The following is a 12416-nucleotide window of genomic DNA, read 5'->3' on the forward strand; positions in this document are numbered from 1 at the left end:
AAAAGGAAATAATGAATTGTTTTATGAAAACAACACAGTAAAAGTATTATACGACGGGAACTTAACAGAATAAATCGACATTAACAGCGGTGTAAAGCAGGGTTCTATACTGTTTCTCACTCTGTTTATTATTGTCATAACCTGCCTAACGAGAAAAGCAGCAACGGTAAAACTGAGAAACACTGGAACACTTTTGAACAATTAGAAGATCTTCAATACGCATATAATGTATGCCTACTTTCAGCAAAAAGACAGAGCTTGCAGAACAAAAAAATGAGAAATTAGCCAAAGGTGGTAAAAAAGTGTGTATGGAGATGAACATGAATAAAACTGAATTTTCAAATAGAAAACCAAGAGCTGCAATCAGTGGAAGGAATTAATTATCCAGGAATCATACTGGACACGACATGAGGAGCAGAGGAGGATACTCAAATACGAATTGGCAAAGCGCAGAGAGTATAATATATGTTAAATAATATAATGGAAATCCAATGAGATAAAACTGGACACCAAAGTAAAAATCTTCAACAGTAATGTAAAGACAGTACATATAAAACGGCTCACAAACTTGGAGAATAACAAAACACAACACTGAAAAGATTTAATCCTTCATCAATAAAGGCTTAAGAATATTTTAACCCAACCGGATCACAAACTAAAAACTTATAGAAAAAAGAACGAAACAAGAACAATACATAAACAAACAAGAAAGAGAAGATGGACATAGTTGGGCCATACTCTGCGGAAACCGGACACACGACATAAAAAAGCACTGGAATTCCAACCTCTAGGAAAACGGGAGACAGATAAAGACATAGAATAAAACAACTATTACAGAAGCAGAAAACGTCGGCCTAACCTGGAAAGAAGTTACAGGAAAAGCGCAAGATCAGTAAAATGGAGAGTGATCATACCTATGCCCTATGTTTCAGTGGGAACTAAGAACATAATTAAAGTAAATTTTTGGATTGTATATCATTTTGTATACCATTATCTTTTATTTAATTATGGAATCCTCTAATAACTACTCGGTAGGTACATTCCTCTTTTAGCTGATTTATATATAAGTAGTGCGGTTCCTACGGTCTCCTCCGCATCCCACATTTCGCCCGCCATCCTTTTCTATCCACCCATTCGTTTTCGTCAATAGCTCTATCTGCCATAGACTCTTCTATGCCTTTCTTCCATGTTTCTGTAGGCCTTCCTCTTCTTCTTCTATTTATAGGTGTGTAATTTAATGCTCTTTTTGGCCATCTTTCCTCTGACATCCTCATAACATGGCCATACCATAGCAATTTCTTTGTTTCTATATGGTCAACCGTGGAATATAAACTATTTGTCCGTCGTCTTATTTCCTCATTTGGTACATGTTCTAATCTAGATACTCTGCATGCTCTACGTAAGTAATCCATTTCCGCTACTTCTATATTTTTCCTTTCCTTTCCTGTGAGTTGCCAACACTCTGCTCCATAAGTTATAATAGGTTCTACAATTGTTCTGTAGATTGTTAACTATGTGTTCAGCTTCACCTTGTTAGACCATAGTAGACCATTTAAAATACGAGTTGCTTTCCTTCCTTGCTCTATCCTATGCTGTATGTCTCTTTTTGTAGTTCCTTCTTCTGATATTATGCTTCCTAAATATCTATATTCCTTACATTTCCTTATATTTCTTAACTCTAATTCCGGATCTTCGGTTTCCTCTCCTATTCTTAAATATTCCGTTTTCCCCATGTTCATACATAGGCCCCATTTTTCATATTCGATCTGTAACTTTCTTAGCATATAATCCATATCATGTTCATCGTTGGCAAGAATTACTTGGTCATCAGCAAAAAACAAAGTTGTTAAGCAGTTTTCTTCAATCATTATTCCCATCCCAGCAACTGTTTTCCTCCATTGCTCCAGAGCTTTCTGGATGTGTATCTTAAACAGTGTTGGCGATAAGCAGCACCCTTGCCTTAAACCTTTTGTAACAGGGAATGGTTTCGACATAGATTTTCCCTGCTTAATACAGCTTTTCGGATTTTGATACATATTTTGAATTGCTCGCACATATGCTTCGCTTATGCCTATCGTGGTCAAAATGTCAAAGAGTTTCTTTAAAGGTACCGTGTCGTAGGCTTTTTCCAGATCAATAAATGTTAGGTGAGTAGACAGATTCCTTGCTCTTCTTTTCTATATTATTTGTTGCATCACGAATATGTTATCTGCGCACGATCTACCGGCGCGAAAACCACTCTGTTCTTCCATGTCCTGAATTTCTAATTCCACCCTTTTCTTTAATACTCGGCCATACAACCTCACCATTGCACTGGTTATACTTATACCTCTGTAGTTTTTGCACAACGTTTTGTCTCCTTTTTTGTAAATCGAGCTAATGTATGCACAATTCCAGTCTTCTGGTATTTTTTCTCCCTGCAACATGCATTTGTTGAAGAGTTCCGTCATTATTTCGTGCAGTATGTCTGGTTCATATTTTATCAGTTCGATGGGGATATTTCCAGGTCGTGATGCTTTCCCATTTTTTGATTCTAATAAGGCTTCTTTTATTTCTTCTGTAGTTATTCTTCTAACTTGTTCATTTACATTCGTCTGCATCTCCATTTGATTTACCTCAAATTCGGGTCTAGTTTCCCTCAGTAGTATCTTATAGTTGTCTTCCCATTCTTTGGTACTTATTAAGTTTAAATTACTCTGCCCTTTATTTTCCTTTCTGATATTTTTTATCGTTTTCCATGCTTCAGCTACTTTGGATCCGCCTATGTATCTTTCCACCTCTTCGCACTTTCTTTCCCCTGTGTCATTTTTACTCCTTATTACTTCTCTTTTCACTTCTCTGTTTAGTTGTGCGTATACTCTTTGATCTTGTAAGTCCTGTGTCTGTAGCCATTTTTGGTACGCTGTCTTCTTGTTATCTACTAAACCTTTTAGTTTCTCTGACCACCATTCTGGATTTTGTTTATCAGCTTTTTCCAAATATCCTAACGCTTCCTTTGCTGCTGCGTGTATGCTTTCTTTTATTTGCTGGTACCACTTTTCGGTGTTATCGGTGTTACTTTCTATTAATCTTAATTTTGAGGCCAGTCTCAACTTATACAAAAATTTGGTCGATTCGTGTTTTAAGCTTTCCAACTTATAACACTTTTCTGAATAATGTTAGTTCCTTCGTCTTTTTTTAGCCTTTTTGTATTTGTTGACCGGTAAGTTATTCTTATGCTGGCTACCAACAGGTGGTGATCGGATCCATATTCTGGTCCCCGGTATACCCTCACGTCTGTAGTCTTGAGTCTAGAGCTTTCTCTTTGGATTATGTAGTCAATTATTGACCGTAGTTTTTTTGTAGGTTGCGTCCATGTGAATTTATGGATATTTTTGTCTGAGAAGAACCCATTCATTATTTTTAGCGATCGGAATTGGCAAAAATCTCTCAGACGAGCACCGTTTTCGTTCAGTGTTTCTTCGCCATATCTCCCCAATACAGAGTGATTCTGCTCTCTTCCTACTCTCCCATTTGCGTCTCCTAAAATGTACAATTCATTGTCATTTTTAATAGCATTTACTACATCGGATAGTTTATTGTAGAAATTGTCCTTTGTTTGTTTATCTGCATCTTCATTGGGAACGTAGATTCCGATTATTGTTAGGCTGTGACCATTTTTCTCTATCTGTAATGTGATTATTTGTTCATCCACTTTTTCCCATTTTTTAATGTGTTTTCAATAGTCTTTCTTAATTGCTATAGATACTCTCCTTTTGGCTCTGCAGTCTTTAGGTACACCACTGTAAAGATGAATGTAGTTTTCCGTCTCTTCATTTCCTTTCCCCTTTTTCTTCGTTTCCGTGAGCACACAGATATCAATATTTTGTTTCTCCAGCTCTGAAAAAACTTCTGTCTGTTTAGTTCGTATCCCTTGTATATTCCAGGTTGCCATTTTCCATGTCCGTTTTCGTAGCAATTTTCGTCGTCGATTTGATCCATCCGGATTCCGAGGCGTTAAGTCGAAATTTTTAGCATATGTAACTTTTTACAAATGACGAGTTGCTAGCCCGTCGATTTAACCTTCTGACTAGAAGGGGCAGAATTTTCTGTCGGGGTTTATTCCCTTAGCCGAAGTGTTCCAGTTATTTAAAGGCGCCGGAAGCTCGCCTTTCACCCTCTCCCGTTTGCTACACCCCACACACCCATTGTGCGTTGTGCATTGCCCAGTGGTCACGCGGCTCATACCATAGAGAAATAAAAAGAGAAGAGAGTGCTTGGTTGCATACATTTGATTGTCACACTAGACGCTAGCGACTCGATGAACTACTTACCGAACTACACGGCTAAAAGCGGGCGTGGCGGGTATTTAAAATTATTTTAGATTTCACTTAGCTATGAAGATCTATTTACAAAAACAAAATAACTGTATTTTTAAGTTTTCTTTAACGTTTTAGTGTAAAAACCTAATTTCTATGAAATAATTTGGAAATTGTAATATTATTTACACATTATTTTATTTATGTCATAAATAATATTACAATTTTAAATTTTTCCATAGAAATTATATTTTTACACAAAAAAATTACAGAAAAAATATTAAAAATACAGTTATGTTGGTTTTGTAAATAGATCTTCGTAAAACATGGGAATAAACACTGGGAAAAAAACTACACACATTTTATTTTTATTAATCTTCACGGCGACCTCTTTATTCATCTTATATTTTACAAAATGCAGATATTACTAGTTTGATTAGTAGCCTAAAAATATCTAAAGAAAAATATTTTTTTTCAGAACTTTCGGAAAAATAGAAAATAATATAAACACTGGGAAAAAAACTACATATATTATATTTTTATTAATCCTCACGAGGACCCCCCACTTACCGCATGCATGTATGGAGTGCTGATAAAACAAAATAAGAAAATCTATGCAGTAAAATTGTTTTGAAATAATGATGTAAAACACAGATCAACACAAAATGCATGCATGTCCCCGCTCTTTATTCTTTAATTATCTTATCTTTTACAAAATGCAGATATATATTACAAATTTGTCTAGTAGCCTAAAAAACCTTATAAGTTATTCTACATTTCCCTCAGAACTTTTTAGAAAAATAGGATACATATATACAGAGTGTAACAAAAATACAGGTCGTAAACTAAATCACCTATTCTTTGACCAAAAATAGTTTGAATGAACCTAACTTACCTTATTACAAATATACACATAAAAAAAGTTACAGCCCTTTGAAGTTACAAAATGAAAATCGATTTTTTCGAATATATTGAAAACTATTAGAGATTTTTTATTGAAAATGGACATGTGGCATTTTTATGGCAGGAATATCTTAAAGAAAAATTATAGTGAAATTTGTGTACCCCATAAAAATTTTATGGGGGTTTTGTTCCCTTAAACCCCCCAAACTCTTGTGTACGTTCCAATTAAATTATTATGGTGATACCATTAGTTAAATTCAATATTTTTAAAACTTTTCGGCTCTTAGTGTTTTTTCGACAAGGCAGTTTTATCGAGTTGCGGCTTTTTTTCTAATGTTTAGGTGTAATAAGTTTAGGTGTTTAGGTCTAAATTAGGTGTAATACTATACTCATTATCATGCTGACTGGAAATTGAGCGTTTATTCTTGACTGGGTTATTAATGGAGGAACTATTTCTTTGTTACTAAAAATGTGTACATTTGAAACAGAGATTTCATCAGAAGAATGTGCAGGTATAGGCAAAAGTTGATCATGGACATTGGATATGTGAATTATTTTGGAGGGCACTGCATTATTTAATAGTTTTGTTTTTAAACTGCTTGTAAATTGTGTTTCCTCAAAATGATCTTCACATAAATAACACCTAGTTTCAGTAAATTCAATACCAATAATTTCAAACCAGTCATGACGTCTTTTTAAATCTTTATCTGGAAATCTAAAAAACTTTTTATTTGTATACTCTGGGTCTGTGACAGGATGAAAATACTTGTTATTACAATAGGAAGCTAAACATCCGTGAACATATTTACTGGGTTTGGATTTAGAATTTGACATTGCAAAATGATAAACTAATATTACCTACATACAATATAACCACTATAAATTGTAACTAAACAGAACCTTTATTGATATTTAACCTACCTACTTACAAAACACTGACTTTTGTTACAATACTAGTTTTTTATTTGTATTTACACTATAAAATGATAAACTAATTTTACAGTCGAGTCCATTGGCAGAAAGTGGTTATGACAATCTGTGTGAATAAGGTGAACTTTGTATATAAATTAATGCCAAAATAAAATTAGTTGTGAAAAACAAACAATAAACAAACCAGAAATGTTGCAAATTGTACTTAAATCTGAAAACGTCCCCAAGCGTCTTTTTTGCACCTCTATTTTTTCGATGTACTGAATCTAGAAAGTTCATAAAAATAACATGTATGTTTACTTAATAACAGGCAGTAGCTGGTTTGTCTTTAGTGTCATGTGTGGAACACAATGGTGCTAAGTAAAAAGTATGTGTTTTATCTCTCCAGGTATTAATGAGAACCATGGACTCAACTGTACCTACATACAATATAACTACCATACCTTTATTAACGTTTAACACCTTGGTTAGCGATCACTTAAACTAATAACCTGTAATTTTGTACCATTTTATCCTTATTTTGAAACCAATATGAGAAACTAAAAACTCTCGCTTTAGAGCATTTTAAATCATTTAATAACAATGGAAGCCAGCGTCTCACACGGTATTACAGTCAATATTTTGTGTGAAATGCTGGCATCTCACACGGTAGCCAAGGTGTTAACCTACCTACTTACATGTACTTACACTATACTTGTTATTCTATTAGTCTACTTGTCTACAAACATGGGAGGCCTATGTCCAGCAGTGGATCTAGAGGGGCTGATGATGATGATGATTAGTCTATATCACTTCTCTGTAATTCCAAGTTCCTGAAAATAAAACAGAAGGCAATTTTAATACAATGCATATAGAGCGTGAATATCGAGGTTAGGGAGTTAAACTAACTCAAAATGTAAAGTGATTTTCTTATTAAATTTGTAAAAGTATTTCTAAGAATACACAAATAGCATTTTGCAACTAAGAAAAAAATAATATTAATTACTGAAAAATATTGAATTAACATTACTTTTAGTAGAATGCAGTAATTAATCACATCATAGTTTTTGAGAAATTAACTCATAAAAGAAAGCAATTTTGATTTGTTGTAAACACCACATGAATGTAATTTAAAAATTTGGTTGTATGTAAATTTTTTACAATAATTATTAAAATTTATTGACCACCATTTTAAGGGTACATTTTTGGACATAGTTATTAATTTAAAAAGTCCACCGAACCCACTGCAGGAAACAGAGATTTTAGTTATCGAGGTCCATAAAACACAAAATATTTGTCATATACCTACCTACCAACAAAGTTCTTTTTTATCTTATGTCTCTGTGGATTAAAGTAAAAATATTTATTATAAATAAAATAATTATTTACCTACCTAATGACATTAATGTTATCTTCAATGTTGCTGTACTTCGTAATTATCCTTTTCAAAAGTTGATGTCTTTGTCGAGTCTGTCTATACTCCCAATCCTAGAACGAAAAAACAAATCAATTTTCTTTTAATGAAAACTAAAAATCAATAAAGAGATATGGTATGCATAGAGACCTATAATTTAAACTTGAATGGTATGAATTAAGAAGTCAATAAATAAAACTGATGATAACATGCTATACACTCTATGTTTTGCATATGATCAGATTCTTACGGCCTAGGGTTATAACGATATTGAATATTATATGACACACAAAATCTTAGAAGAGTACCTGCACTGGGGTTTGGAAATGAATACCAACAAAACGGAATATATGTGTGTTGGAGGTACACAGCAGGATCTATCATTGGAAAATGAAATAACTATTAATCACTGTCAGGAATATAAATACTTGGGTCTTAAAATTACACAAGATGGAACATTGGACAAGAATAGCCAAGAAAAGTGCACGCAAGGAAGGAAAGCTATGGCATTATTAAACACAATCCTATGGGACCAAAAGTATCTCCAAAGAAAATAAACATAACATCTATAACAGCATTGTAACATATAGCAGCGAATTTTGACCACTAAAAGAAAAATCCGAAAATCCGAATTCTGGAGAAGAACTGCTCCTATATCAAGAATACATAAAATCAGAAATACAAGAATATTGGAGATAATGGATACGATATACAATACAATTCATACAATATAAAAACAAAGCAACTAAGATGTTTTAAGCCACTACAACGTACGGAAGACGACAGATTACCTACGAAAAGCTGGATAGAAGAAATTCATAGGGAAATGGGAAACTATACATATAGAGAAAGAGGCTTGAAGGAAGATATGTGTTAGGATACAGAAAAAGGCGATTATATAATATATAAAAAATTGTATTTTCACCTACCGATATTCAATTTCAGCAATTCCGGCACTATCCAGTAATGAAAATATGTCCAGTTCAATAATATTCAGTACAAACCGCCAAATTATCTATTTATGCCGGGCCGGGAAATTGCAAATTCTCACAACAAAATGGCGTCCTAAAAACACAAAGTCAATGTCAATTGTCAAAAATGTAAATTTTCTTCACGGTACAATCAAAATACTTTATTGTACCATGGGTAAATTTTAGTTTCAGAAACAGCAGCGCCCCTATGTGCTACTTACCTGCGCAGAAAGATTGTGCCAGTTATTCCCTATCCTTTGACGTCTCTCTTTTTTTTATTTCTCTATGGCTCATACCTTCGTGGACGTGGGAGTAGGATTTGTCGGAGCATCCTTAATAGGATCGTTACTCGGAGTTTTCGGTGTGGTCAGAATTTCGACAGTTCTGACCACCTCCGAGACCAGGAATCCGACCACCTGACTAGCTGATTTATATGGTGAACTATTCCTTCTGTTTCTTGAAACGTTTGATAAATTGGTTAACGTAGCGGCATAATCACTAACACCAAAGGTATATATAGCAGGATGTCCCGATTTTCTTGCTCTATTACTAATTTTAGATGTAGTTTTGCATGTATCCTCATTGCTGTAATTCAGGTTATGCAAAGCATCAAATCTGTTTGAAGTGTGTTTTGTTTATTAGTATTATTTGTGCTATGTAGAATTTTTATATCTTTTTCGTTTTGTATTATTAAAACCTTTCCAGGGATTATTGTATGTTTCTGGGTTTGTAAAACGGAATTTAGGCCGTAGAAGAATGTCGTGGTTGCGGAATTTGAAAGAGTGGTTTGGCTGCACCACTAATGAACTTTCTAAGTCAGCTGTAAACTAGGTTAGGATAGCCTTGATGATTTACAATCTCCGATAGGATTGGCACAAGAAGAAGAAGAAGGGTTTGTAATTTGTGTTTCATCATCGCTGGTACTTAGTGAACAATCAAAGTAATGACTACAATAGTTTATAATATGAAGTTATTGTTGTTACATTGGGTTTGTTCGTAGAACGATCACCAACCGTTGCCAACCATCAGACGCATGCGTGTTCGTAGTCTACGAACTCTAACTGTTAACTGCGCAGCGCCAACTGTTAACTGCGCATGCGTCTGATGGTTGGCAACGGTTGCTGATCGTTTGGATCGTACTACGAATAAACCTATTATATTCCATATGCTATGTTAATGTTGAAGGTCTTGGTGGTATGACAAGTGCTATTTAGCATGCATGTGTTAGGTAACGATGATTGGTTTTGAGGAGTATAAACAATCTGCTGACCATGTATGTTAATGTTTGATGTCATATTATAGTTAGAATTAGGTATAGAATTAGCAATAACCACACTTGTATATTTGTATTGCCTGTGCATTAGGATAAAATTGTACATTACCGGATATATGTACATAGATACGTTTTGATGACAATGTATATTATTGGTACGACTGTTGTACATAGTGCTAAGATATTCGTCACTTCCGGGATGTAATCTCATTGTAATCATCCATTTCTCAAGCTGTATACTCATTCACATTTAAATATTAAATTTATAGACCAGGACATTTAGAACAAAAAATCACCGGAATAAATCGATTTTTAAATACAGCACCTAGCTCGAGATTACACCATGAAAAAGTCTACAATAGAAAAATGGGTAGCTTAATTGCATTTACTGTGCACAAAATGCATCGAAGACTCCATAAAAATGTCAAAAGCAGTTTACGCACCAGATTTTACAAATCGGGTGTTTCTGGGATCGCTAAGCGTGAATACGTCATCAGAGCCGACCCCCAGAGGACCTGGTGTCCAGGGTTACTGCTATTTCACGTCACCTGAATTTTGGAGGGCTTTCGACATTAGCTTGATGCAAACAGATCGTTCGTAATCAAGTACACATTGCGATATACGCAATAAAACAGTTAGCAAAAGTAGGAATGGACATTACGGCCATACAAGAGCTTAGGTGGCTGGACACTGGAAACATAAAAATAGGCAGAGCGGTCATTTTCTAGAGTGGAAACCAAACACGAAAACACGAATTCGGCACAGGTTTCGTGGTTCGAGAAGAATACCTGAACAGTGTTACAAGTTTTACGCCCATTAATGAGACACTGTGCTATATTAGACTAAAAAGAAAATGGTACAATATCTCACTTATATCCTCACGTGCTCCGACAGAAGATAAAGACGAACATATTCAAGATGAATTCTGAGATCGCTTGAGAAAATCCCCAAACAAGACATGCAGGTAATATGTGGGGCCTTCAACGCAAAAATGGGCAAAGAACCTAACCGAAGACCGACAATAGGACAACAGAATCTCCACGATATCTCAAACAATAATGGATAAAGGCTCGTAGAGCTGGCATCGACTAAAAATATGCTTATGAAGTCTACTATGTTCCAACATAAACAGACTTGGGTTTCTAATGACAACTAACCGCGAAACCAAATTGACCACGTAATTATCGATGCTAGAGATCAAAGTAATGTTCTAGATGTAAGAAGCTTCAGGGGAGTAGATGGAGATATAGACCATTACCTAGTAAGGGCAAAAATCAGGTTGAGAATATCTTCACAAAAATCTAAAATCCGAGAAAATTACGAACAGGAAATCAAACAGCTTCTAAATACAAATGATGTCGAAAGGCTGTGGCAATAAATAAAAAATTTAAATACGTAGTCAGCAGAACTAATAATATGGAAAAGCAGAAAGAGAACAAGGAAATGGTTTGATAGAGAGTGCCAAGAAAAACTACAAGACAGACAGAAAAAGCGAAACATAATGCTTCAACAAGAAACAACAGAAAATACATAAAATTATGCAACTTAATGCCGAGAAACAAGAAAATGAATTAGAGAGAAAAAAAAAGGAAATACAAACAACAGCAATATAAAAAATGGAAAGGAATAGACAACAGAAAAATAGTCGAGCATTTTACATATCAGTGTCAAACGAAATGAGAGCCTTCAGACTTTAGATCTAGATGTGTCTCTGTACTCAGAAAAAATGGAGAATTATAAATCAACAAAGAGGAACCAAACATGGCAAGAATATTTTAACAATTTACTAAACATGCATCAAGAGGAAGAACAAGGAGAATATATATAGCTTGGGGTGGATCTACAGGTGGAGGGCCCAAATATAGACGAAAAATTGCAAGCAATTAACAAATTATTGAAGAACACAAAAGCTCCAGGCTCTGACAACATACCGGCTGAGTTCCCTAAGTACGGAGGAAAAACTTTACATAGACAAATACACAAACTAATAACACTTATATGGAAAGAACAGAAAATACCGACAAAATGGCACAAAAGTCTAATAATCCCCATCCATAAAAAGGGAGGCAAAACCAAGTGCTCTAATTATAGAGGCATCTCCTTACTTAATACGCCATACAAAATGTCATCGAACATCTTAATAAGTAGGCTAACACCGTTTGTAGAAGATTTCATATGGGAATACCAAGCCGGCTTCAGAAAAAATCTCAGCGTCTAAGATGGGCTGGCCATGTCCATAGACTCCCTAATAACCGCCTTGTCAAGCTGATCTGAGAGGAAACCCCCACAGGAAGAAGGCTCTTAGGACGCCCACGAGTGCTATGGAGAGACAATATATGGTCAGATTTAAGAACAATGGGGCTACCCGCTGACCCAACTATCATGTACAACCGTTCTAGATGGACGCTAGTTGTGTAGTCAGCCAAGACCCACCTTGGGTGGTAGTGCTACCAGAAGAAGAAGAAGAAGGAGGAGAAGAAGAAGAATAGGATCACTCGTAGGTTTTTTGGGGTTGCTGAAAACGAATACGCATCAGAACACAACTCTGTAGCATCTGGCGTCACTGCTGAGGCACGTCATCTTCTAGAGTTTCGAGGGTTTTTTTGGCACTAAATTTATGCAAACGGATTATTAGGAAGTTTCTGGGG

At 35.0% G+C, this 12416-nt stretch overlaps 1 long non-coding RNA gene across 1 annotated transcript; it reads right to left on the reverse strand.

The window, feature by feature from the left end:
• Positions 1 to 4816: 4816 nt before the first annotated feature.
• Positions 4817 to 8786, reverse strand: LOC126885067 (uncharacterized). Its single transcript, XR_007698262.1, has 3 exons — positions 8454 to 8786; positions 7504 to 7598; positions 4817 to 6943 (listed from the first exon to the last, which is right to left on the reverse strand). It is a non-coding gene; the product is annotated as an uncharacterized LOC126885067 (long non-coding RNA).
• Positions 8787 to 12416: the final 3630 nt, after the last annotated feature.

The sequence above is a fragment of the Diabrotica virgifera genome, chromosome 5 (assembly GCF_917563875.1).
Source record: "Diabrotica virgifera virgifera chromosome 5, PGI_DIABVI_V3a".
NCBI lineage: Eukaryota > Metazoa > Arthropoda > Insecta > Coleoptera > Chrysomelidae > Diabrotica > Diabrotica virgifera.